Source organism: Macaca nemestrina, chromosome 1 (assembly GCF_043159975.1).
Source record: "Macaca nemestrina isolate mMacNem1 chromosome 1, mMacNem.hap1, whole genome shotgun sequence".
In the NCBI taxonomy this organism is placed as follows: Eukaryota; Metazoa; Chordata; class Mammalia; order Primates; family Cercopithecidae; genus Macaca; species Macaca nemestrina.
In genome coordinates, this window is record NC_092125.1 from 142997332 (window position 1) to 143003331 (window position 6000).

The 6000-nt window shown below is 39.7% G+C and overlaps 1 long non-coding RNA gene across 1 annotated transcript in view; it reads left to right on the top strand.

Annotated features, from left to right (window-relative positions):
• Positions 1–6000, top strand: part of LOC105482835 (uncharacterized) — a 326837-nt gene that overhangs the window by 68209 nt on the left and 252628 nt on the right. Inside the window, exon 4 of the long non-coding RNA XR_987916.2 lies at positions 5598–5643. This is a non-coding gene — a long non-coding RNA (uncharacterized lncRNA). The remainder of the gene's footprint in view (positions 1–5597; positions 5644–6000) is intronic.

A 6000-nucleotide genomic window follows, 5' to 3' on the forward strand; every position in this document is an offset into this window, starting at 1 on the left:
GGTTCAAAAAATGTTATGATTTTTTGCTTTATCTGAACTTTTATTACCGTTCAGGTGGGAGTGATCCTTTTTCCAACTTTTTACACTTTAGATAAAAACAGAACACCCTCAGTTGCATATTTAAGAGGCTATTTATTACACTGCTCTGCAAGGTCAGTGCTTCTGGTTAGTGTGGTATATGATAGATCTGTTGGACCCATGGTCATGTGCCTACTGCCACGTCTTTGCTATAAAGTAGGTCAATTGGTTTGATGCAATGTGTTGTGGCATCTCATGTTGTTGAATCAAGCATTCTCTAAGTTCTTGGATAATACTACTGGCTTAGGCTATAGGGGCAGGAAAGATAACCTCATATTCTAATCCTAGTGTTGATCCCATGTAAGATCAATCTCTACTTCTTCAAGAATAGAAAGGTATTTATGCAGTCATCTTGCCACCAATGGGATATTTAGTTTCAATATATGGTGCCATATTGGAGGCCATATTTGTCAGGATTCTCTAGTGGAACAGAACTAATAGAATATATGTATATATGGAAGGGAGTTTATAAAGGAGAATTGACTCACACAGTCACAGGGTAAAGTCCCACGATAGGCTGTCTGCAAGCTGAGGAGCAAGGAAGACAGTAGTGGCTCATTCCAAGTCCCCAAACCTCAGAAGTAGGGAAGCCAACAGTTGCAGCCTTCAGTCTCTGTCTGAAAGCCCAAGAGTCCCTGGAAAACCACTGGTGTAGGTCCAAGAGTTCAAAAGCCAAAGAACTTGCAGTCTGATGTTCGAGGGGCAGGAAGCATCCAGCACGGGAGAAAGATGAAGGTTGGAAGATTCAGCAAGTCTTCTCATTCCACCTTCTTCTGCCTGCTTTTTCTAGCCAGACTGGCAGCTGATTGAATAGTGCCCACCCATATTGAAGGTGGGTCTGCCTCTCCCAGTCTACTGACTCAAATGTTAATCTCCTTTGGCAACATCCTCGCAGACACACCCAGAAAGGATACTTTGCGTCCCTCAATCCAATCAAGTTACACTTAATATTAACCATGACAGGGGCATAGCATTGGTCTCAGTAGCTGCCAGGTTGGACAATCAGAGTGGCAGTAACTAGATCAGCCTTGGTAAGTGGAAACCTATGCTATTGGACCCATGCATAGCTTACATCTCTGCTGTTACAACTACTTCATTATTCAACCATGGTAACACTGGTGTGGGAAATGACAGAGGGTGGATGACATCAGCTTGCTAAGTTATACTATATAGTTTGTTACTTAGTACCTCGTCTATGGTAAATGCTCTCTAGTGACAATACACATGTGGTATAAAGATCTTTACACTGTGGCCTCTCTCATGTTTCCATACACATCCTTCTTCCTTTGACTTCCTTGTTTCTAATTCTCAAATCTATCCTCCCCGCCCTCACCCCTGGTCCCTGAAAAACCAGTCAGACCATCATCTACTGCCCATGTGTCTATGTATGTTCTTATCCTGGGCTCCTGCCCTTTTTACATGAAGTGGATGACAAAATACACTGACTGGAGGATTTGACCTCATTGCTTTCTTTCATGATTCCTCCTGAGTGGTGGTGTAGTGCAGCAGTCGACTTTTGGCTTTTACCCTCATACTGAGCTAACTCATTTATAAACCAAGCTTGGCACTTTCCCCCCTCTGTCAGTTAGTCATAAGTGACCCGTTTCCACCCAGCAATAGTTAAGAACTGAGTCAGTGACATCAGTGTAATAGTGGTGGACAGCAGGGAGGGTATGGCTCACCTATTTATGCAGCTTATTTATGTCCTCTTGTCTTGCTTGTGCCCAATCTTGAATGTACAACTTTTGTCTTATTCAACTTAGCCTGCTGCAGCAGGATACCACAGACAGGGCAACTTAAGCAACAAGCATCTATTTCCCACAGTTCCAGAGGCTGGAAGTTCAAGATCAGGATGCCAGCTTGGCTGGGTTCTGCCGAGGGCCCTCTTCTGGGCTGCAGACTGCCAACTCCTCAGTGTGTCCTTACATGGTGAAAGGACCTAGCTAGCTCTCTAATCTCTTCTTATAAGGACACTAATCTCATTCATGAGGGCCCATTGTCATGACCTAATTATCTCCCTAAAGCTCCACCTCCAAATGCCATTACATTGGGAACTACACTTTAACCTATGAATTTTGGGGGCACACATTCAGTTTATAGCAACTTCCATCTTATTTTGTATTCTTTCTGTGCCTTCTCAACCTAATGACTTTGTAGATCTGACATAACCCAGCTTATGATGGGAAATTTTGGCTGCATGGCCACTTGATGTTCTCATTGGGGTCCCTGTAGCATGATAGGAGTGGGTTTTTATATGGTGTATACTTCTCTGTCTTACATGCTTATGCTTGTTCCAGATCCCTTGGGAGTCTATGCTCTTTTGTTGGAGTATTGTCTTAAACACTGCGAAGATTTTAAGATGTTTAGTAATATCCCTAGCCTGTACTCGCTAGATGCCAGCAGCCCTACCTCCTACCTCTCCCAGTGGTGACAAACAAAAATGTCTCCAGACATTACCAAATGTCCCCACCAAATGTCCCCTGTGGGGCAAAATTTTTCCTGGTTAAGAACTACTGGTCTATGCAATCTGAGTTAGATTGGACTATGTTATTACACAGGGAGGAAGAGTTAACATAAGGCTGTAGATGTATATGGTTCTCAGTCTCATGTGAATGTGAACTGATTATGATCTTCCTTTTATAGGAATGGAAAGGAATACATTCCCCAGATCGATGGCCTCATACCAAGTGCCTGAGGCTCTGTTTGTCTGCACTAACAAAGATACTGCATCTGGCATAGCAGCTGCAATTATGGCTACTGCTTGGTTATGTCTGCAGTACTCTACTTCCATCCACCACGCACTATTTGGTTTTCATAGGGGCCAGATATGTGAATTAAATGGCAATACAAGAGGTACCATGACCTTTGCATGCTTTAAATCTTGCCCTTCTTCCTAGGATATAATATTGTTTTAAATGTACTGTGTTGGCAGGGGGTGGGAGGCAGTTCCCAAGGCTTTTGCATGGCATTCTCCCTTACAATAGCTCTTACCCTACAGGTAAGGAACCAATATAAAAGCTGCTGACTAAAAAGTAAGACTGATCCAATTAAGTATTTGGGGACCAGTAAATGATCACTAGGTGGGTTGAAGTACCCATTGGATTGAGTGGACCCAACCTGAGCCAGAACCATGCCACAATCTCATTTATTACCTTGCCCCTTTATGTTCCCACTCTAAAATCTAAAACAAGCCATGGTGGTGCTTTGATTCCCCAGATATCAATGTCATTTCAGACCTTGCGTTAATAATCCTGGAAAGTTCTGAGTAGTCTCCTTTCTCCAAAACATGGTTACCCAAGTAAATGGGCCATCAATTCCTTTAGGAAAGGACTGGAGAATTACTACGGAATACATCTGATGCGATGTTGTAGTGTTCATCCTCATAGGGACCGGGTGTTTCCTTTAGTCAATAGGTTCTGAATTTGAGAACTGGCTCAGGTCTGGACAATAAATTGTGACTTTACTAGAGTGGTTGCCTTTAGTTTTCTGATCATCTAAACATTCATCCTTGATTTTTAAAAAAACTTGCATAAATTAAGCAATATCCTTATTGTCTGCCCACCTCTTTTGCCTCTATGAACACTGTGTTCCAGGAACCATCTCCATGTCTCTCTGAGGGTTGAGGAGCCCTAGTTGCCATTCCAGTCTTGCCATTCATCATAATAATTGTGCTCACCTTGGTTTTGATGGTTAAGTGTCATCACTTGGCCTCTTTTATCAGGATTCTGGAATAATCCCTGCTTTAGCAATACCTCTTGCTATCAGCCCTGGCCTGTATACCACTGAGCTTCTCAATGATCCAGGTGTTTCTTTATCTACTGCATTTCATATCAATCACTTTGGTAAATGGAGTGTACTCTGGGTCTTTTCATAAACAGCTGTCTGGGACGATTTCTGGCTTCACATAGCATATCCACTCTGACATACCTCTTACTCTCATATTTTGAATTCTTTTCACCCCCAATAACATAACAATTCTATAATTCCTACTTAGTGTGAGTCATTGATTTTCCAAACTTCTAGGGAAAAGTCTAGCAGTGTGTTAGCATTGTTTGCTGGTGTTAAATCCCCCAGTAGCTGGAGAATGAGTAAATCAACCCTGAAGAGGGGATTTGGGTAGAACACAACAGTATCTACTCACTGCCTTACTCCAAATCACACTATACCTGCCATCATCTCCCGTATTGGCTTTGTAGTGGCTTTTGTCAAAAGTGATACAATCTAATCTGATGGCATGATCTCCAAATAAGTAACTCAAGCAACATAATAAACAGAATTTAGAAGACTACAAGCTAGGAATACAAAGATAAACAAATTATATATATAGGAGAAAGATTTAAATGATATGACAGAATTTTGGGGAAGAGCAATGACCATCAATAGAGTAACAAGTGAACAGGTAAGGGGGATGCCTCTAGCCAAAGAGAAAAGTTAGCTCCCTTATTTACATAACCATAATAAAAAAAAAAAACCCCAACAACCCAGAAACCATATTCATATAAACATAGTGTGCTGAGGACTATCCATTATTATCTGGTCTTTTTGATTCAATGGAGAGATTATAGTCACCACTGCTAAAACTCTCTCTTATATAATACAATGATAATAGCAACCATTTATTGAATGTTTGTGGTGCTAAGTGCTTTATAAAACATTAACTCCTTATATAACCTTGTATGCACGTGAAGGAGTGATGACAAGAAAATGTGACCCTTGTCAAAGCTGCCACCTTCATGGTTATCTACTTATTACAATGATGTTGACTACCATAATTTATTTATTTATTTTTCTTCTTTATTATACTTTAAGTTCTAGGGTACATGTGCACAACGTGCAGGTTTGTTACATATGTATACATGTGCCATGTTGGTGTGTGTGCTGCACCTGTTAACTCGTCATTTACATTAGGTATATCTCCTAATGCTATCCCTCCCCCTCCCCAACCCCACAACAGGCCCCAGTGTGTGATGTTCCCCTTCCTGTGTCCACATGTTCTCATTGTTCAATTCCCACCTATGAGTGAGAACATGCGGTGTTTGGTTTTCTGTTCTTGTGATAGTTTGCTGAGAATGATAGACTACCATAATTTAAACAATGTCATCACTCTTATTTGTGGATTGCTGTTGGAGACTGTGGAACATAACTGTGAAGTTCTAAAATATGGTACCCCTTCATTCTTCGCAAGAGGATTTCGTGTTTTGAAAATAGTCAAAGTCATCCAGAACACAATTTGATGAATAATTTGGAAAGATATTCAAAATAAGTAACGCAATTTTAGTTATTTAAAATAAAAGAGAGTTGGGTTTTTGACTATTAAGCAGTAGTAGTCCTAATTTTGTTGGAAGTTTGTAAACCAACTCTAAAGCAGTTCTCAAAAAGTACGTCTAAAACACAGCTGAAGCAATGACAGCATTGTTAGAATGGTTAGAATGAGACTGGCCTCTTAAAATAAGTCCGTAAAGATTGACACTCATTTGGATTACAAACCATTAATTAAATTTTTTCTACTTCATACACAGGCAGAAAAATGGAGAGGAAGTATTATGTTGTTTTTTAAATGAGAAGGTATGTTTCCTTAAAGAGCAACTTTACTCATTTCCTATTCTTAAGTCAAATTTGCTTTGCTCAATCTATTTTGTAATATAAGGTTCTGATAGGCTTATTTCCATACACTTTACCTTTGGAATCTTGAATTATGTTACCATTCCTTAGCAAATAGAAGCTATATTCTGAGTTTCCATAATACATTTCTTCATTTTATTCAGATATTGGTAACAAATAAAAACAAATTTCGTATTAAATTATTTTAAATTTACAACTTAATTGTTAAATTACATATTGAAAAAAACTTATAAGTTGAGCATGACATTTTGGTGATTTTTAACATTTCCTATAAATTTGTCTTTTCACCTGTATTTTTAT